This window comes from Pteropus alecto, unplaced genomic scaffold (assembly GCF_000325575.1).
Source record: "Pteropus alecto unplaced genomic scaffold, ASM32557v1 scaffold161, whole genome shotgun sequence".
NCBI classification, from domain to species: Eukaryota; Metazoa; Chordata; class Mammalia; order Chiroptera; family Pteropodidae; genus Pteropus; species Pteropus alecto.
Genome location: NW_006432943.1, coordinates 6,456,322 through 6,478,432, shown reverse-complemented (window position 1 = coordinate 6,478,432; position 22,111 = coordinate 6,456,322). Strand labels below are relative to the sequence as shown.

The 22,111-nt window shown below is 36.0% G+C and overlaps 1 long non-coding RNA gene across 1 annotated transcript in view; it reads left to right on the top strand.

The window, feature by feature from the left end:
* Window positions 1–22,111, top strand: part of LOC112476318 — a 172,229-nt gene that overhangs the window by 17,230 nt on the left and 132,888 nt on the right. The window contains exon 3 of the long non-coding RNA XR_003045022.1: window positions 15,396–15,452. This is a non-coding gene — a long non-coding RNA (uncharacterized LOC112476318). The remainder of the gene's footprint in view (window positions 1–15,395; window positions 15,453–22,111) is intronic.

Below are 22,111 nucleotides of genomic sequence, written 5' to 3'. Positions count from 1 at the left end.
GCCTCCCAGGATTCATTTGACTTAAGTATTATCAGAATCTTGTCTAGTGTTTTGCAAATGACAAATGTTTAGATTTCTTTATATTTCTCCTTTCTTTGGTGAAAAGGTCATGTGATTAGACTAATACAATAACAGAATCAAGGATAAAGTAAGTGGACAAGCAGCAAGATGTGATGTTGAGGTTTGGACCATCAGATTCTTAATATCGAAAGCCACACTGGTGTCTCTGAGCTGTCTCCTGGTTGGCCTGGCCTATCATCAGTGCTCCTCTCTGGTTGCTGCGGAGATGACCTTTGCTCCCAGCTATGTGCCCCCTTGTGGTCTGCCATTTCTCCACTATTTCCATGCCACTTTCAAGTGACCAGGAATAATTATGCTGCTTCCATGCCATGCTGTGGTTTATGTAAATATGTCCTGCAACTATTTCTTCTCTGGGATATTGGTACCTTTCAGGACTTTACTAGGACAATAAATTGAAGCTCTCCTCTGTTTTTGAAGCCCATACACCTATTTGAGGGTTTTGCCACTTCTCCAAGACTTGGCCTAAGAAATGGCTCACAGTTCATTACTGATACATGTTCTCATTATTTTTTCTCTGACTCTGTCCCCTTCCCTCAGAGTGGGGAATATTTTTCTAGCCTTTTTGGAGGGTGGGGTTGTGAGTTGGGCAAAATCTTACTCATACTGTTTTCTTTGATATCTTTTGTTTATGTCTTGATTCTTTTTGTTCTCCTAACAGCCTCAATTAGTGATTCTCAATTGGTGGTACTTTTGCTCCCTAGGGGTCATATAACAATGTCAGGAGACATTTTTGGTTATCACAGCTGGGAAGCTTGAGGGGTGCTATTGGCATCTAGGGGATAGAAACCAAGGATGCTGCTAAATGCACGGGAGAGCCCCCAATCCCTCCCAATTCCTCTTTAAAATAAATAATTTATATTAAAAATATTAAATAGAGCATAGAAAGTTATTGGGACTTCTAAATTGGCTATCTAGTGAAACTTCCTAATTTAGGATGGGGAAAAAAAATCTACTTTGGAGCCCAGACTTTCTCGATTCATTATCTAGAGTGCTCGAATGACTTAGACAAGTGCATATTTTAGTTACTTCATGCCAAGCTGTGAAGAACATTGGGTGAGAATGTGTAAACATGGATTCCAGTCTCGCTTCTCTTACCAGCTGCTTGAGCAGGCAATTTCACTTCTCTGGACCTCAGTTTTCTTATATGTTAGAAGTTTAAACTAGATTATCTGTGAAATTCCTTCCATTGATTTTTTTCCTATGATTTAGGACCAGATTGTGAACAGGAATAATTTTTCATATATAGAATCTTAATGGTACCAATATAAAAGCATCTTTTTTCATGCCATTCTTTGGAAATATGGAGGTTGCTAGTTGTCCAACAAAATTTGTTCTCTTATTGTTCCATGTGCCCTTAAATTAGAGTAAAAGGATAAGCTGCTGTAATAAAGAGACCTGCTAGTATGGTGACTTTTAAAAGATGAGACTAGACAACAGTTTTTCTATTTCTTTGCATTCGGATGTGATTAAGTTCTCACTAATAGAATGTGAGGAGAAGTGAGATGTCTAAACTCTGATCCTAGTTTTGAAGGCAGTGGGCATGCCTCTTTCATGGTTTTCCTTTTCCTACAGCTGGAATCTCTAGTAATCCAGCCTCAACCATGCAGGTGGCAGTGATGCCCCGGGGGATGTTGGAGCAGCAGGATGAAAGAAATCTGGAACCTCAAATAATGGAATGGAGCAGAACTGCCCTACTAAACTGAATTGCTCTCCTCAGAACTGTTTGATGAGTGACACAAACTTTTTTTTTTAAGTCACTACCTTCTTAGGTATTTTTATTACAGCAACATTGCCTTTTACCATGATAAGTAGAGGAATTCTTCACATAATGACTAAAACAGCAAACTTCAAAAAACACACATTTTGTTATACTTCATATGAGGTGCTAGTGTTGACTCTTAATTCCTTATTACGAAAATATAAGTGAAATATTTTAAAGCAAGAAGAGGATGTGGATAAGATTAGGTCATTGGATCTATCTGGTTCATAATCTCTTCTTTTCTCAATTGACTCGTATCATTTTTCTCTTGTTAAGTTCTGTACTAAATAGGAATCCTCATAATCTTGAATTGGCCTTTTTTTGTTTGTTTTGGACATGACCTCTGCCATTGGAAAATTATCAGTTTCTCTATCTACAATTGCTCTAATTTTAGACTTACCATATTATCTTCCCAACTATGTTATTCTTCTTATTGCTCTTTCTCTTTCCAGTCTTATTACATTGCTGGAATGTAGAGCATGTGGCTATCTTCCCATGTGTCTAAACGCAATTGCCTACTGCGACCATTTGAAAAGAACACCTGGGAAAGACTTCTTCCCTTTATGCTGCAGGAAGGTGGAAGCAGTGGTGGAGGGAAACATTGATTTAGATCATCTTAGCTTTTATTGGAAAGGCAACAACTTCTTGCCAGTGTTCTGCTCAAAATCACTACTTTTTGTCAGATGTTCTCTCTGGCTGTTTTTATTGCCACTCATCTGTAAGTTACGAGAGTAGTAATTATTAATTATTAAGTATTAGTTCAGATATTAGCCTAATTCTAACTCTGAATTGTTTTCATGTTCAATGAAAATTTCATTTGTTTTAACTATGCAAATAGAAACTGTTTCATTGGGATAAATATTACTTATAAGATCATGAAGAAGAGAAAGACTATAAATTGAATATTCAATTTTATATATGTTTAAATGTAGACAACTAGGTTAATCTTTTTTCTTTTGATTTTTACCTTAAAAGGCCAAGTTGATTAGCTAAACCGTGATCTGAATGGAAATGCTATGATAGCTTATCAACCTTTCCTTTTAGCTCTCTTTAAGAAAGCTTACATATACTTGGCAGAAGACAGCTTACAATATGATTGTTATTTGACATCAAAATCCTTCCTAGGTGACTAAGGAGGTTTGGGTTAGAATATTAGTTCAGTAACTAATAATTTTAAATTGGTTCATTGAAAAGAAAACTTGTTTGCAGGAGCATTTGATATCTTGCTCCCCAGCATATGTCATCAAAGAAACTCTTTGATGGCTCAAAGAAACTCTTATAAAAATTAAAAAAAAAAAAAAAGAAAAGAAAAGAAAAAGAAAAAGTAAAAGAAAACTTGTTTATAAGTCTTTATCTTGATATTGGTTCATGCAGGCCAACATAATAAATTTTTATTTTTCAAGTGACAGAACGAGATGTTAGATTTGTACTTGCTTGTTGTGACTTCATTTGAATTTGAGGAGGAGACCCACCTTTCTTCTGATGTTCTGAGTAGGCAGCTGTGGATGGGTTCACAGGAAGAAAATCCCCAATAGGAAACTTTTGAGAGTTGTTACATTTGCTCTGTATGCTTTCTGTGTTTTGATACACTGAGCAAGGAATGTTGATGAGACATGAGGCAGAACAGCTTGTTCCTCTACAGCTATTTTGACTTTGCAATGCTGGCAGTAGTAAAAAAAAAAAAAAAAAAAAAGTTTAGTGTGTTAACTAAGCAAACACATGGGCACATGGGGCTTGGAAGAAGGCTAGGGAACAGCTAGGCTATTCTTGGTATCAAGAACCCTATTGCTTAGGAACTTTTAATTCCAGTTCATGAATGCATAGTACTTGGAGTTCTGCATTTCTCTAGATGTCCTTTGTCTCTGGGGGTGTTAATAGGAACAAATGGTGTTGTTAATGAAGTAAAACTCAAGTTGTGTTCGATAATCAAATTTCATTGCAGGAAGATGACTTCGAAGAAGAGATACCTCAAAGGATTCAGAATGTGATTATAATAACCAAATTAATGAAAATAAATACCCGTGCTACTTTAGGTATTAATAAATACAAATTGTCCTGAAGAAATGGAAATTATCAACAGTGGGGGTTGGGTATAGTAGGGGCACTGGTGAGGATTTAAGAAGAAGACTATAGATCACCAGTCCATGACCGTTTTGGAACCAGGGACTGGTGCTCCTATGATAATCTAATGCTTGATGATCTGAGGTGGAATGAAGCGGTGATGCTGGTGCTGGGGAGTGGCTGTAAATACAGATGCAGCTTCACTTGCTTACCCACCACTCACCTCCCCCTGTGTGGCCTAGTTCTTAACAGGCCACAGACCCATATTGGTACATGGCCCTGGGGTTGGGGACCCCTGCTGTAGATGATAGCTTGAGTTTTGTGATTTATTGTTGCTGTTTTTCACAGAAGTGTCAGTGTGCCCTCTTTGAGCCACGCCTTTAAGAGGCATGGTAAGTTTCCATTGGTTTTTCTTATGCTCTTTCCATTTACTAATAATATTTTGGTAAATCTAGAGTTATTCTATATTGCATTCAGGGATTGTCAATTTTTTAAAATTAGACTAAAAGAGCTGTGTTTAACTATAAAACATTCTAAATCAAAAGAGTTTTTAGAATTTTTAGGGCTTGAAAGATACTATAAACATTATCTTTGTATGTTGTTTGAAAATATTATTTATTTGAACCTGATATATTTAAGATAAAAGGATATTTATCACAGTAGGAGTACTTTTTAAAATTCCTCCTTGTTGCTTCATGGAGGCAGCTTATTGTAGTAGAAGAACAGTGGACTAAAATTGAGTGGACCTGAATTCTGCCTTTGAGTTTTTCCATTAACAAGCTTATGATTTGGGAAAAGACAGTCTGGGCTTGGGCTTCAGATGCATCATTTCTAAAATGCAGAACTGGTTGAAGATTATTTCCAGCTCTGACTAATATCTGTATTTTCCTGAAGCTACCGGAGAACCTATGTCCAGATGGCATGTGAAGAGAGACTTGCAGCTCCTCTTTTGATGACACATTATGCCCATCCTTCTTCTGTTTCTCAGTTTGGCAGATTACTTATTCTTTAATATTCAGTTCAAAATAATTTTTTTGTAAACCTTTCCTGACTTTCTTAGACAATTTTCTACTTTTTACTCTTGAGTAACTTTACCTACATATACTGTAATTCTTACTCTATCATTACATGATTATTTGTATATGTGTCTATCTTTCACTAAACTGCAGGCATTTTCAATTAAACATTTATAAACTTTACAAATTTTAAGAAGGGAACCAGTTGCAATGGTATTTTATTTTTTCTTAATGCCTTATGTGCTCATAGGTCCTAAGTAGATACAAGCACTTTTAGGGGCAGTTTTCGTGATCATCAAATTCCACTTTTCTTCTCTAAAGATATACCAGCTCATATGCACAAGGAGATATGTTACAACGGTGTTCATTTGCAATAACGAAAAACTAGAATTATTTATATTTGTCCTTTAGTAGAGGGATAGCTAAATTCTCCTTTCTCCCTCTTCCTCCTCACTCTCCTCTTCTGCTAGTACTGTGCTTGTACTCCTTTCTTCTCTCCCACTAATGCTACAACCACCACAACTGCCACCGCTGCCACCACCACCATGACCACCAATAATTACTTATAAAGAACTTACTTTATTGGAGAAGGCAATGGGGAGACAGTATTGTGGATGGTGGTAAAGGGGAGACTTTTTATATTTTATATTAAGGACCAAGATATTCTTTTTTTTTTATGGTTAGTGATTTTATTTGTTCTCTGCAAAATCTTTACCAAGTTTAAGGTCTTGAAAATATTGTTCTGTACTTTTTTCTATAAAATTTATGGTCCTCGCTTTTATGTGGAGATCTGTTACATATTTCACATGAATTTTTGTGCACGGAGCAAGGTAGGACTTGGGCTTTACCTTTTTCTGCATGGGTAGCCAATCATTCTAGTACCATTGGTAAAAATATTTTCTTTCCCCAATAAATTTATATGGTACCTTGGTTGATAATCAATTGACCACATAGGTGTGGGTATATTTCTGAACTGCCTATTCTATTTTATTTATCCATGTTATCTTTAAGCCAATACCACACTGTCTCGATAGCTTTTAGATAGTGTAAATCCTCCAACTTTGTTCTTTTTAAGTACCATTTTGTATAATCTAGATCATTTGCATTTCTACATATATTTTAGAATCAATCTGTCAGTTTATTCAAAAAGACTGCTGGAGTTTTGATAGAGTTTGTATTGAATGTATAGATCAATTTTGGGAGAATGGATAATAATGATGTTGAAAATTCAAATCTATGCACATTATATTTCTTTATCAAATCTTTAACTTTTATCAGAAGTGTAGTTTTCAGAGGGAGGTCATGTATAGCTTTCATTAAAATTTCTCTTAGGTGTTTTACATTTTTGATGCTATTGTATATGAAACTGCTTTCTAATTTGTACTTTTTAATTGTTTGTTGCTAATATATGGAAATACATAGTTCCCTAAAATTTTACATTGCCTCTTCCTTTAACTCTTCCATATCATCCTCATCCATATGCCAACATTGATCTTAAACTGGGAGAAAAGGCATTGCTACCAGGCCTGTGTGAGTGCCAGGCATTTCATGTCAGAGCAGTTCTTTCCCTGGCCTTGGGTGGTTTCCTCACGTGTCTGTGCTGATCAGTACTTTGCTGAATACACAAGAGGACTCACTGGAGACCTCTTAGGTTTTCTCTTTGTGCAGTTCTGTCTTATCTAGTATTCTGCAACAAGCTTTTACTGCCTTGATATTACTGGACCCTCAGCACTGTCTCCCCAAGTCAAGGTATCTCTTGGTCTCTGCCTGGGGTCCTTTTCCCTGGAAACTCTCAGAGTCTTAAGATAGTCCAACCCTGGGGCTTGGCTAACCTGGCCTCTTGCCCCTCCCCAGCCAAACTCTAGGAATCCCTGTTCTTCGTTGCTTGATGTCCAGTGACTTTCAAACCATTGTTTTACATATTTTGTCTGTATTTTATTTGTTTCAGGCAGGAGAATAAATCCAGTCTCTGTTACTCCATTATGGCCAGAAGTAGATGTACATTAATTTATTTTTTGAATGTTAAACCAAACTTGAATTTCTTGAATATTGTGTACTTGGCCATGATTTTTTTTTTAATACTGTTGATTTCAGTTTTTTTTTTTTTAAAGGATTTTTAGTTTGTAAAGAATATTGGCCTTATTTTTTTTCTTATAACATCTTTGTCAGGTTTTCATTCCAAAACTATGCTGGCATCATAAAGTAAGTTGAGAAATGTTACCTTAATATTTTCTGAATGAGTTTGTTAATTATTTGTATTTTTTTAAATGTATTTAGTAGCAAAGCAAACTTTGTTCAGAGTTTTCTATGTGGAAAGGTTTTTGATTCCATATCTAATTCCTTTACTATGTATAGAGCCGTTTAATGTTTGATTTTTTCCAGCCTAAATTTTGAAATTTGTGATTTTTAAGAAATGTGTCCATTTCATCTAAGATATTGTGTTTATTGACATAAATTTTTTCCTAACTTGCATCATTCTTTTAAAATCTGGAGGATCTGTCCTGGGATGTCTTCTTTTATTCCTAATAGTAATAATTTGTGTTTTCCCCTTTTTACTTAGACTTGCTTAAGGTATATCAATTGAATTAATCCTTTCAAAGAACCAACTTTTGACTTTATTGTTTTAGCTGCTCTTTAAGTCACTGATTTATGCTATAATGCTTATTTTCTTTCTTTTACCTACTTTAGAAATAATTTGCTGTTCTTTGTCTAGCTTTTTAAAATTTAAATAATTGACTTTAGATTGATCTTTTTAAATAAAGCACAGATGTTTAAATTATACATTTCCTTTAAAGCACTACTTTAGCTGCAACCCACATATTTTGCTATACTATGTTTAATTGTAATTTAGTTAAAAGTATTTCTAATTTCCTATATGTTGCTTCTTTAACTTGAGTTGTTTAGAAGTGTGATATTTATTTTTCAAATGTTATTTTATTGTTATTGATTATAGTGTTATTTCATCATAGTCAGGTAAAATATTATCATTTATTTGGCCCTTTAAAAATTGTTCAGACTTATTTTCCATTTTTTGTATGTTCTTTTTACACTTGAAAATAATTTGCGTTCTGCTGTTGTTGAGTGTAGTGTTTTATAAATTTCAGTTATGTCAAGCTAGTTGATAGCACTGTTCAAATATTCTGTTTATTTTCTGTGCTTTTTATTTTATGGTTTACATATACAATTGATTTCTGGGAGAGAAGTGTTAAAATCTTCAACTATGAATGTAAATTTGTCTATTTCTCTCTTTAGTTCTATCATTTTTTGCTTCATATATTTAAAAAATCTATTGGATGAATACATCTTTAGGATTCTTATATGTTATTAATAAATGCATTCTTTTATGATTTTGAAATTTCCTCATTCCATTTTTTCTGGCCTTCATTGTTTTGGTTAAGATAGCAGATATAATTCTTACATTTTTTTTCTCTTACATGTAATGTTTCTTTTCTCTTGCTTCTCAGATTTTCTTGCTACCTTTGGCTCTGAGCAATATGACTGTGGTGTGTCTAGATGTGACTTTTTTTTCATCATCCTCTTTTTGGGTAACTATAGTTCTTGAGTCTGAAGTTTGATATTTTATGTCAATTAAAAAAATTCTTGTCATGATGTTCTCAAATATTTCTTCTGACTCATTTTATATCCCTCACAGATGTAATTAAATGTTTAATATTGTCCCACAGATGGATTCTCTGTTCCAATTTTTCCACTCTTCTTTCCCTTTTAGTTTCATTTTGGATAATGACTTTTCTTCAAGTCTACAGATTCTTTTCTATGCTGTTAATAGTCTACTGTTAAACTTATAAATATATTCTTTATTGTTGATATTATATTTTTAATTTCTGGTATTTCAATTTGGTTCCTTTTTATAATTTCCATTTCTCTGCTGAAATTCTCTATCAATTTATGCATGTTGCCCACCGTTTCCACTTTTTTTTCACATTTTTGTCATAAATATACTGAAATTATTTCCTGAAAATTTTAACATCTGGGCTTTCTAGAGTCTGATTCTATTAATTATCTTCTCATTTGATTACTGCTTACACTTTTTTGCTTCTTTGTGTGTGTCATAGTTTTGTCGTTGTTGTATGTTGACCATTGTGAGTTAAAAAAAAAGTTGAGATTGAAGTAATTAATATTTATCTGAGAAAAGGGCACACCTATTCTTCTGTCAATCTTTGGGAAGGTTGAGTGAATCTGATATATATTTGATGTGTGTGGATATTGTTTCAGCTTTAGTTAGATTTAGTTTACCACTGACCTCAAATGTTTTGAGGATAGAATCTGTACTTTCCCATCATTAGGGCTTGTAATCCTAGCAACAGCAAGAGTTCCAAGATCGCTTTATGCTTCTAGTTTGTTTTGATTGCTAGGGAATTCTCTTTGTTTTCCTGATCTTGGCTATATTCACATCAGAAGGTCATGCTGCTTTGCTTCCAGCCTTTGGCATCCAGTTCCTTGTACTTAATGAAAGTCCATGTTGCCTTGAGGAATTCCTCTCAGCAATCCTGCCTCATTTCTGGCTTTAGTTGCAATTGTCTAGATTTAGGTGGAAGTCCAGACATTCTCAGACAGATTTCTTTCCGTTCTTCTGCCTTGTCCCTAGCCTCCAATGGGACGCTGCCTTGTACTTAGAGAAATCCTCATATGCCACCGAGATATCTCTCTCAGATTTCCGAACTTTCCCCCAATCTTCAGTGTAGTACTTCTTTGTATTTGATGAAGGACTGCTGTAAAATGTTGACAGATAAATACTCTCACTCTATGGATGGGGTTCCTTGAGATTCCAGCATGTCAAGCCAGTCCATTCATAGGTGTTAATAGCTTTTTTTAGGATTCATATCGTTTCTCCTTTTCCCCACTCTACGGTACATTCTGTCTCTGCTACTTCACTAGAGATGAAAGCATTAATCATTCTCCTCTTTCCTAGAATGGGATCATAACTTTTAGATTTTAGTTAATTTAGCTTAACATGTGTCCGTAGCTCTCTTGATGAGTTAAAAAAACTATGATTTTGTAGTTTATATGGCTTTTCCCTTAGTCAAGTATAAGCAATCATCTCCATGATTTCTAAATTCCAAATTTCTTGACTAAATAAAAAAAAAAAATTTAAAGCAAGCATTATACTAAAGTTAGAAGAAGAGTATTTTAGGCAGAGTTCTACTTTTAATGTTTATGTAACCTTGGAAAAACTACGTCTCTGAACCTGCTTTGTCCATGTCACCAGGTAGACTTTTAGCTCCACGTGGGCAAAGATCAAGGCTATATTTAATTATTGCATTCACAGTGCCTAGCAAAGTATCTAGCGTGTACTAGGAACTAAATGGATAGTTGTTGAACCAATGAAAGAGATTTGAAAGAGGAAATTAGATCTGATTTTATAAATTTTGTAAGTTCTAATTTTTAAAATTAATTACTTTCAGAACTATAAAGATAGAAATATGCCTCTTAAAGAGGAGTCCACAGAACTCTATAGATCTGCAGATATAGTCTAGTTTGATAAACCTGGGTTGGAAGATGGATAAAAGATTGGTGTTTATGTGTTTAGTAGAAAATTTGAATAGAAAGCTCCTGTTCTCACAGGGAAGCCTCAAGTGAGAAGGAAAGCTGAGGCTACATGTTCATGTTCTGCATTGCAAAGATGCTGTAGTGATGCCTGGCTTGGTACACGAAGCCTGTCTGAGCATTGAGAGACAGAACAGCAGGCAGAACCCTTAGTACCAGAGTCCCAGGAGAGGGAGTGAGAGAGTGTGGGCTTACTGTATCAAAGTGAGATAGGAGGGGAAAAGATCATGATACATCTTGTATGTGTATATGCAACATATGTACTTTCTTCACTGGTCCTTTGAGATAACGATTGTAAGAACATTTTAGGGAGTTTAGCTAAGTTACTCCATTGAATGGCTGCCTCTGCACCCATTTTGTTTGGCCAAGTGGCCTGTGAGGTTGCCTTAAACTGACTCCTCATGTAAAAGTCACAGGCAAATGTAAGTACCTGATATGACTTCTTCAATGGCCCTTGTGATCAAGTCTTCCTCGTCTCCTAGGACCTTCATCTGTGCACCCCTTAGGTAAGACCCCTATAGTGCTTACCAAAACTCTACTCTTTGAACCAACCCATCTGGCCTTAGCCCAGGAATCCCAAAGCACTTTACCCACAGACCCTAATAAAGACATGTGCCCCAGGTCCCATTGTCCTTTCTCTGCCGAAATGAAAGCTTGGACCTCCCTATGTGGCCCCTCAATGCCCATCGTTTACTTCCTCGAGGACCTCTAAGTAATAAACTTCTCTATTTCAATTTCTGTTGTAGTTCTTTATTGAACTATGGCTTACTATCCAGCTCCTGGTGCTCTACTTAACAAATGTTAATTTAACAAAGTCATAAGACTCTTTGAATGAACAAAAATAATCAACATTATTGAGTGCTTTTTACGTGCCACTCACTGTTCCAAGTTCTTCACAAAAAGTAATTAATTTTTTACATACTTCTAAAAACACTCCCTTCGTAAAACCTTTTAGTCTTATATACTATGACAATCAGTTTTAGAGTTTCAAATAAATAAAATAGCTGCATTTCATTAGAAGTCATATTGAAGTGAAAATAATTTAATCCTTATGGTAATACTAGGAGATTGGTAGTATTTTTATCCTAGCTTTTTAGATAAGGAAGCTGAAACATATAAAAGCTAAGCCTGCTCAGCATTTCATAACTGGTGAAATCCTAGAGCTGGGCTTAGAACTCAGATCGTCAGGATCTAGATTGTGTGCTTATGACATCTTTGCAGTGTCACCTCCCTAGGAAGTGCTTAGTACCTTCATTGTTGTTTCTCTTATTATTGTTATTATTATTTTGTATCTTTTTGGTGAATACTCTCTGTGTTTTTATACTTTTAGGAGTTCTATAGCCTTCGTTCCTTAACCAAGTTTGAATTCCTGCCTTCTTTATTGTCACCAGGGCTTTTTATTACCTTTGAAATGAAAGCCAAATCAACAAAGTTCTGTTACATTGCTGCTGCTTGAGTGACTATATTTTAGAACTACCACTATTTTTTTTTCCCTGAACAGCAATCACAGCCAGTTACACTAAAGATATTTGAAAATATCAGTGAAGGTGTTGGGGCAGCAGTGGTGATAGTAGCAGCTCCAGTAGTGGTGACAACAGTGAATGTGGCTGTGTCCATGAATGAGACAGACAGATTTAGTGATGACAGAGGAAATGCTGAGATTTCACATCTCTATTTATTCTAAAACTATTTACTGAACACAGATACTAGGTACTGGAAGTATAGTGGGGAACACTATGAAACAGCTCTAGCCCTCATGTATCTTTCAGCCTCATGGTGAAGGAGGAGCAACAGTTCATGAATAATAATAGGAAACACTGGTCTAGGATTTACTATGTGCCAGACACTTTTCCTAATGCTTTACATTTGTTATTTCACATATTCCACCCAACAATCCTAGGAGGTGGATCTCCAGTTTGGAGATGAGGAAGCCGAACACAGTATGTTAATCTTCCTTAAGATCCCATAGCTAGTCGGTGACTGAGCTGATATTTGAACCCAAGAAGACTCACTTCAGAATTTGGCACCTAAACAGTATCCTAGTCTACTAACAAATGATGAGTCAGTTGACAACTGTAATAAAATCCTCAGAGACAATGGGAGGATGAGCGGGGATTGATCCTGGTCTGGAGGATGAAGTGATGAGGAGAGGTGAAAAGCCAGCTTGGTGAAGGTGAAAAGCCAGCTAGGTGAAGGTGTGTTTGTGCACGTGTGCGTGTGCATGTGTGTGCATGCGTTCACACATATGTGATAGAGTGGGGTGGGTGGCAGAGGAGCTGGAGGAGCATTCCAGGAGTGGGGAGAAGCTTATTTACGGACTTGTTGAGGAACACATCTCTGTAAATATTCAAAGGAAATGGCAGCTTATGATTCTTTTAATGAATATTCACTTTAGGTACAACTCTCAGGTCCTATTTAGTTGCATGGTTCAAAATGATGCTGAGTTTGTACACAGCTTTCAGCCAACTGTTGAGCACATATTTGCAGAGTTTCCTGCTTTATAGTCAGAGGTTTGGGAGTCCTGGAAAGCTAAGTTTATATCCCAGCTTCTTAGTCATGGTCTTTGCTCAATTATTTGGGGTTGTATTTTCTGTTTTTTGGATTAATAGGAAGTACGTTAAAAGTGCATAAACTACAAATATTACTTCAAATCAGTGCAAACATCCTCATACCTGAAGGTTTTCATTGCTTGCAGTTGTCTAGTAACAATCACACCCCTCCAGGTAGACCATTGTTTTAGTTTTGGATCCCATTCCTGAGTCCCAGTGGGTCCTTAAAGAGGAAGCTATACTTTGCTATAGGCAAAGACAGGGGCTGTGGATTCAAGCACTACAAAGACAGGGTCGAGAAATTAAGTGAGAAAGGGAAGGAAGAGGAGGACTGAAACACTGAAATTAATTCTCTGCCCAACTGGGTTCTGATGTAACATTAAAAAAAAACAAAACAGATTAACTAGGAAGCAAATAGAAATTAGATTTTTAGCAAGCTTTTAGCAGTTTCTCAAGTGACACATGTAGTGTTTAGTGTTCCTAATGAGTTGCACTACAATTATTTTTACACTTTTGGACATCTGTGGAGTGGTAAATGTGTTCCTAAATATTAGATATAATTACAAGAAAATATGTTTATATAAATTTATTTGGTACCAGGTTCTGACTAGTTTTATTTTAATCAGGGTTTTAGATTATACATGGCTTTTATTCTTCTCTTCCTTTATCCTCCTTAATTGAGATCTGACTGTGTTAAGTGTCTGAACTTGAGTGGATATACCAGATATCTTTGAACCTTGGTTTCTTGCTCTATAAAAATGAGGCCAACACCCCTGTCACTCAGGATATTTATAAAGATGACATAAGATAATGTGCAGCAAAGTGACTCATGTGAGGGTCGGGTACAGGATAGATGCCCAAATCTTTTTAATTTTCTCCTTTCCTCTGTCCCTTCCTTCATTCTTACCTGCCTGCCTGCCCTTTTCTCTATCTTCTTCCCTTTATCCCCTCTTGGCAGTGGAGTGGAAAGTAAGGAGACCAAGTCTCAGATCTGCTACTCAGAGGCTGGTGAGCTTGACTTAATCTCTCTGCTCCTTAGTTTTCTCATTGGCAAAATGAGAGAATTTATTAAATAGGTCACCCAGGAGCCGTGTAAATTATCAAATCCTACATTTCAGTTTTTCTTTGATTCTCAAATTATGCATAAAAATATTAGACTGTTTTGTAATATTAGTTGTTTCTGTTTTTGCCTGTCCGAAAGAAGGTTGTGATTCTCTCTCTGCCCCTGTAAGCCTGGGAAAGATTTCCACAAATACAGCTCGACTAAATCTGTAGGTTTCCAGCTGAGTAGCAGAATCCAGGCTGCTGAATGTGGATGAGCTTCTGTTAGCACCATGTTATTTGATTGTGTAGCTGTAGTACTAGGAAGAGACTGAACCAATATTCATGAGGTGGGACGGTGACTTGGACTTTAGAACCAGTTCTCCTGGAGGATTTAGATGATTATTTTTTGGTTTTCTTCCTTGGAAAAAGGAATTGCCGTGTATGGTAGGATGAATAATGTTACCTGCCCTCATGCCCCTCCCCCCTCAAAAAAAAAAAAAAGATGTCCATGTTCTAATGCTTGGAACCTGTGAACATGTTAATTTACATGACACAGGGCCTTTGTAAATATGATTGAGTTAAAGATTTTGAGGTCAGGAGATTATCCTGGATGATCCAGTGAGGCCAATAATATCATAAGAGTCTTTATAAGAAGGAGCCAGAAAGGTCAAAGAAAATGATAACGTGATGATAGAATTATAGAATGAGAGAGAGGTTTGGTGATGTGACATTGATGACTTTGAAGATGAAGGATGTGTCCACAAGCCAGGGAATGCAGATAGCTTTTAGAATCTGGGAAAGATGAGGAAATGGACTCTCTCCTAGTGTTTCCAGAAGAAACACAGCTCTGCTAACACCTTGATTTTAGCCTGTAAGATCTATTTTAGACTTATGAACAACAAAATGGTACAGTAATAAGTTTGTATTGTTTTAGGCCATTATGCTTGTAGCAATTTGGTGCATTAACCATAAGAAACTAATTCATCATGGCTAGCAATGTATAAACTCTACATTTTAAGACATTTATTCTTCCTCCAAATAAGTCTGGATGAACTCTAAGGATCGGAGAATAATTTTATCTACGACAGCTAGGTAGTTGGAGAAAGGACTTGGTGAGCAGGGATGACCTAGACCTTTCAACACCTTGAGGTGAGAAAGCTTCGAAATTTCTACTTACTATGGGGTCCCAGGTGGGCTACAGCAGAAGGTTTTATTCAAGGGAGTTACTGATTTACTGAAGTGGAAATTAGTTAGAATTGGTCTATTGCCTATTTGGTAATCTCATTAGTTTTTCAACTTTAACTCTATTTCCTCTTCCAGCTCTAGGAATGTGACCAAGATTACCACCAGGAAGGCCAATGATTGTTAAATGAGATGGTATGTAGACATTTACTATTCTATTGAATTATTCTATATCTCCTTTCCCTAGTCCTACTTTTCTATAAAGTTCATTATGATTTCTCAACCTCAATAAATGTAGGGTAGGTGTTAGCAACAGGGTGCCCCTTTGGTGGAGCAATAGGAAGGGGTCATGGACGAATATGTGGCAATGGATGGACAATGGGTAGTTCTCAATGAAGCTTTTCCTCTCTAGGTTTCAGTCCAATTTTGCTATAAGTTAAGAGGGACCCTTTTGTTAGGCAAGGTCTGGGAAGTTGACTCTGAGCCAGAGATTTGTGTGCAGGAAATTTATTGAAGAGTCTTTTAAGAACAACACTTGTTTGGGAAGCATGATTAGGCAGGATAATTGAACTGTGATTCAGTTGTAACAGAAGCCTAAGCTGATCCTTCATGAAGCTTAAAAAGCCTTCCAAATATGTCCTGAATTAAGGTGAAGGAACTGGGCCTTTCAATCTCCATATTGACCAGTCACTGGATGTGCGGCTGCCCCAGGGGAGTTTGCTTAATTTGGGGTGAGACAGCTCTCTTATCCTGAGGGTATTACCCTAAGAGAAACTCAGCTGTGACCCATGGGCAGCCAACACATCAAGGCAGCTGGGGAAATGAGCACTTCAGTCCTGAAACAGGGACCTGGATGGTGCACCAGAGCTATTCTATAGACTAGTGAATGAGTATATGGTGAAAGGGAAAACAGAGAAGCAAGATCAGCACCAGCTAGAGCACTCGATTGGATTCCAGAAAGGTCGACTTACAGATTCTCTGCCATTGGCTTAGCCAGTTACTTGCTTAATTACTTGGTTCCACTTTACAGTAATGATCTTTTTCATTGCTTCTTCATCCCTGTCAGGGTGAAGAATAGAGAATTAGATAGTTGAAAATCAAAGATAAGCCTTATACTAAATCTCAAATTTTAGCCTTGTTGAAAAACACTTCCACATACCTTGTCACATTCACCTTCTTTGACCATTTTCATCTCTGCCTTTCTTTGTCTATATTGTCCTGATGAAATAGTACGAAGCAAAGTAATTGTGCAAAGTTAGTAGCAGAAAGGAAAATTGACACAATTAAAGAACTTAGATTCAATGTGACATAGGTTTATGGAACTTCTACTGGGTCCAGACCAAATATATATTTTTGTCAAATATTTATTTTATATGATAGAAAATACATAAAGTAATCTTTTTAAAGTAAAGTAGGCAGCAAGGTTGGACTGATGGCATGTTAAAAAAGGCAGAAGTGTCTCTTTGGAAGCTTTTTCTCCCTGTAAGTTATTCTTAGTGTGTTGCTGTGAGGTTGAGGAAAAATCCATTCTCTCCTATAGCTTAAATAACATTTGAGAACTGAAGGTAGATTCTAGTTTAATTATGTAAAGTTACCAGTCTTTCTACATGTTTATTCATTTCTTGTCACCCCAGTTGTTAGCCTTTCTTTTTATTTTCATCTCACTTCTGTATTTTACAAATATCAGCCTCATCCACTGTATCTTTATTATTAATTCATTTAAATTCTGTTACAAAGAGATCAAGCATTTATTTCTTTTTGAACATTTACTTCCCTACAAGCTTGGAAATATTTGACTGACAGCAACGGCAACCCCTATGGAGCCTGTGTAAACATGAGTTTACAGGCTGCTGTGCAGGCACCTTTGATGATTTACTTTCTGGTTATTGAGATTTATTTATTTTTTGATGAACTGGTAAATTATGAGGCTGTGGACCTTGCCAGGTTTCCAGGTATCAACTCAAAAAGCCTTGCTGGAAAAACTGTGGTTGGCACTGCAACATAGAGAATGACCAATGATGCATCATATATTTTTAATAGATATAATGTTTTAATAAACATTCTCCTCCTAAAGCAATGGATTTTAAAATAGGCTTTTGCCTTGAGCCATGTAGCTACCCAGCTGTGAGTTTTATAAGGCAACAATCTCCACATCATTAGATGTTATGACTAATATTCCAGCAACTGAAATAATAGCTATTTACATGCACATAAAAAGTTAAAATGACATTTAAGATACACTTACACTCAGAAAAGTGTGCTTGTAAAAGTGGTGCCACAAGTTCTTCATTTACTTTTCCCTATTGACTTATCTTGTAAAGGTCCCTTGCAAAGCAAAAGTAGCTTAGAAAGCTTTTCCCAGACTGACACCTGGGACCTCTCCAACTTTTAGAGCAAGGTAAAATTGCCCCACCTCCACTCTCATCACCCATTAGTGTTTAGGCTTCATGAAGATTTCTGCTGATTTTATTGGCTCATGGGTTCACGGTCTTGCAGGTGCTTTTGATGTTTTCACTTCATGTTACCATTTTGCTCTTTTATTGGTTTCTGTATGAGATCTACTCACATCAAACATTTGATGAGTTTTTTGTGGGCTTTACTAAAAATTTGGAAGACTCTGACAAATCACTTTGTGCACCTTACGACCTTCTGCCATTTTTCTGGCTCACTTGCTTCCTTCCTGGCTTGCCCTCTGCCCACCTTCTCACTATTTCTCTCCTTGTCTTATTCAGAGCACAGTCCGACCTCCCTGAGATCTAATTTCCCCAAACAAATAGTCTGTGCCAATTATAAAAGTATTTTTCCCATTTTATTACATGACCTAAGACTTTTATTTTCTATTACTACTAATTATTTTGCTCACAGACATGCACTGATTATGTGGCCATGGAAGGGGAGTTTTTCCTGAACTGTCCCCTGATGTTTCCTCTTCTGGATAGGAGAAGGAAGTAAGAAAGAAAGGGTAGCACTAGCAAGAAGTTTAGTACGGACAATTTTTGGAGGGGAAATGCTGGTGTTTTGGTTTCCTCTCTCTAGTGCTATATCAGAATGTTTAATCAAGAAAAGAGATTTACTTCTTCAGTTTAACTGGCTCAGCCCCAGAAATGTGCAATTCAGTCTCATCTTTAATCAATAAATCTCTGTCATTTAAATGACAACTGAGGGGCTTCGTTCTCTCTCCCTTGCTATTTTGGCCCATCACATAGAAACTTTGGCCTTTTGGAAATACCGATTAGAGTAATTTTTCCTTTCCTCTCCAGTTCTGTCTCATGTCTTGCTGTAGAATATTTGTGTCCCTGTCAAACTCATGTGTTTAGTCTTTATGCCCAATGTGATGGTGTTCAGAGGTGGGGCTTTGAGAGGTGATTAGGTGATAAGGGAATGAGAGTTCCCTCACCCCTTTCTCATGTTAAGGCACAGCAAGAAGTCTGTGACTTGGAAGAGGGCCCTCCCCTGACCATGCTGGCACCCTGATCTCAGACTTCCAGCCTCCAGAACTGTGAGAAATAAATTTTTGTTGTTTATAAGCCATCTAGTCTGTGGTATTTTGTTAATAGCAGCCTAAGTGACCTATCCTACCAGAAGAATAAACTGTGCATATTTGGCTCAGCCTCTGCCATTTCCTTTAAATAAAATATTTAAATATAGCATAAGTATCTGATTGGATTATGATGATGTCAAGGGTAATTTATTTCCTAAACTTAATCTAGTTTTAGTTATATAATTTAGAAGACTGGACTTGATATAAAGAACTGAATTTTATTTAAAAACCAAGTTTATAAAATAAAAACTTCAGTAGATTTTTCTATATCATTTCTTTCCTTTTTCATAGTATTTAAAAGATGCAGCTATTTTATCCATCCCTGGATAATGAAGAATAAGTATCAGTGGCTATCTCAAGCTTCTTCAAAGCTTTTATCAACCTCGAACTATAATTTTGGGTGCTTTTAGGATCATGTTGTCTTTTTAGGGTCCTTGTAAATTGAGCGAGTCTGACTGGATCATCTTCCAACCTGTTGTACATTCTAATTTAAATTTAAATTTAAGAGTCCTTTATGTAGTCCGACTCTTCTCCCTTCCCTATGATATATGGAAATTGTTTGAAGAACTGAGATTGAATCTCCCTTATCCCATATCCCCTGTGTAGCTTTGCCTATAATAGCTGATCAATATTCTTTGTAGAGTGAACTCTTCCTCTCTAAATTTGATAAGGGAGCATTAGCCTCTGAAAATGTTTCACACAGTTGTCTATTTAGTACAGCAGAAAATATAGACTGATCTTCAAATCTCCATACCCTTATACTGAAGCCATCTTATATTGAGTATCCAAGAATTTTTGACTTCCTTAATTATAACAGTGAGTGTCACTGCACCCATCCCTTGTTCCTTAGTCATTTAAAATTGTTAAGGCATTTTAAAGAGATGTTTTTCTTAATTCTCTATAGTTTTATTAATATTGATGAAACAGCATTAAAAAGTTACTTGAAGAGAAAACAAGAAATTGGGCCAGTAGGTACCAAGAAAATAGAGTTTCCATCTTGCCAGCATGTAACTCTCCTATGAGAGTTGCTTCACATATGAGAAGAGGTATTTCTTATGATTTGATTTTCTCTCCCACCTTATATTTAGGAATCTCTGGATTCAATAGAATTATAGAATCATCCTGGCATATGCTTTCTTCTTCACTGTTTTGATACTGAAAAAGAATACTACATTGCCTAGCACAATATTTGCGCAGTGTGCCTGCAGCTCCAGCTATGTCTTGAAAGACTTTTTGTGGGTTATGACATTCCCCTAAATGTGCTGAGCTTTCTTTAACCTTTCATAAAACATTGTGATTTTTATGGACTGTATCATATTGTGCAGTAATGTGCTTTATTGTCCACAGAATAAGCTTTTCTTAAAGATAATTGGAAAGCTAGAAATGGCTGCTATCGGCTGATTTTTAAAAAATACATTATTTCTGAAATGGGGCTGGTGTAATAATGACCCTATCTGTTCAAGATTTAAGATTTGTCTTGGCAGAGAAAATTGATCCATTTCACCTTTGTCTAATGGAAATTTTTATCTAGGATTATCTGTTTATGTAAATGAATGTTCCTCTGAAAAGGGAACTTGAGGGGCTATAAATCTTGGTGACACCTCAGTTTCATAGGGGAGAAATTGGAAAGGATTCTAGTATTTATCTGCCTGAAATTGGTTATAAAAACAAAATTATCTTCATGTACCTACAGCATCTAATGTTTCCTGGAATTTCATTATAATTTTGAATAATCCAGTGCAATAGTAAGAATGGTGTTTCTATATTACCTCATTCAGAAGTTGTTTTTACTTTTTCTTTTTGCCAGTTGCTTTCTAATGCTGTCATTAAAAAGGAAGTGAAGCCTTTTGCTTACCCACTTTGTTAGGGGTGAGGTTTTTTCTGCATAATCTTAATTGTCTTTAGCCATTGTAGGCTCATTATCTGCAGTTTTATAAAAACTGTTAGTGAATAGCCATCATTTCTCTTTTTAAAAACTATCGCTTATGTTAATTCTGATCTGTTGACCAAAATATTGAGGTTAGTATTAGAATTGTTCTCCATTAAAATACTTTGATTCTTCAAAGTAATTTTTGGACCACGCTTAATCTATTGTATTCGAAAGTTCTAAGGTGATAACTTTGAAAAATCATTAGTGTTATGACAAATTCTTTTCCCTTAAGCTGAAGGGAAGTTGGAGAGTAAGATCAGCTAATTTCAATGTTAGCTAATTAGAGGAAAAGGAAGGGAGGTTGATAATTTAATTGCATTAACTTTTTTTTTTGAAGAAATGTGTTATTTCTTTGTAGAGACTAACTTTAGTTTTACCTGGTAGTTGTCAGAATTACATTGTTTTTATGTTTCTCTTCTAACTACTTGTGTGGAAATTTTTCTCCTTTAGATAATATTTGAGTTACTTCACCAAGGTTTGAAAAAAAGCATATTAGCAACATATTGCATTCCAAAGATGACACGAATGTAATTATTTAGCTGTGTTACATAAGGACTAAAAGTTGGTAAGAAATTTTCTTTTTTCAGTGTAAATCCATTCATAACACAGTGTAGAAAGGCAGCAACCAGGAGTACTGTTCGCAGCCTGGAATATTCTTACAAAAAATCATATTTGGACATCCATATTGAGATTCATCATTGCATTTGCTTTTTAATAGTAAATGTTCATGAACAACAGGTAGGGTACAAAAATCACTTTTGTTTTCCAGGAAATTGAAGGATAATGTAGCAGTGTGGAATAGAAGACAAGACACTGGGTTGAGTATCAGGAAAACTGGGTCTGGCTGGGACAATTGACTGTAGAAAGGTCACTACAGTTTTCTGAACCTTACTTTCCTCATCTTTAAGATGAAAATTAAAAATCTATGCCAAAACAAAACTGTGTTGTGAGGAGTCAGAATACTGGTTACTTTGGTGAGAGGAAGTGATGGGAGGAATGTCAGTCGCTTCGGGGCTTCTGGAATGCTGCCAGTAGTCCCTTTCTTGAGCTGGGCATGCTTTACACAGTTGTGTTCACTTTGTGAAAATTCCTCAGGATGCACATATCCAATTATCTGGGCACTTTTCTGGTTGTATAGTTCAATTAAAAAATTCCCTCAAATGCCTGCTATTTTACAAGATCACTGGGGGAACTATATTTGAAAACATTTAAAAAAATGGTGATGTGCATTCCAATTTTAGATGTAAGCCTTTGTAAAAATTTGTAACTTTTTTTGGTGTAGATGACATGTATATATTGCTTTCTACATACCTCTAACCTTACTCCTCCTGCTCTTTCTTCTTCACTCTGTGTTTCAGTATGATCATGAAAGTCCAAGTTTTT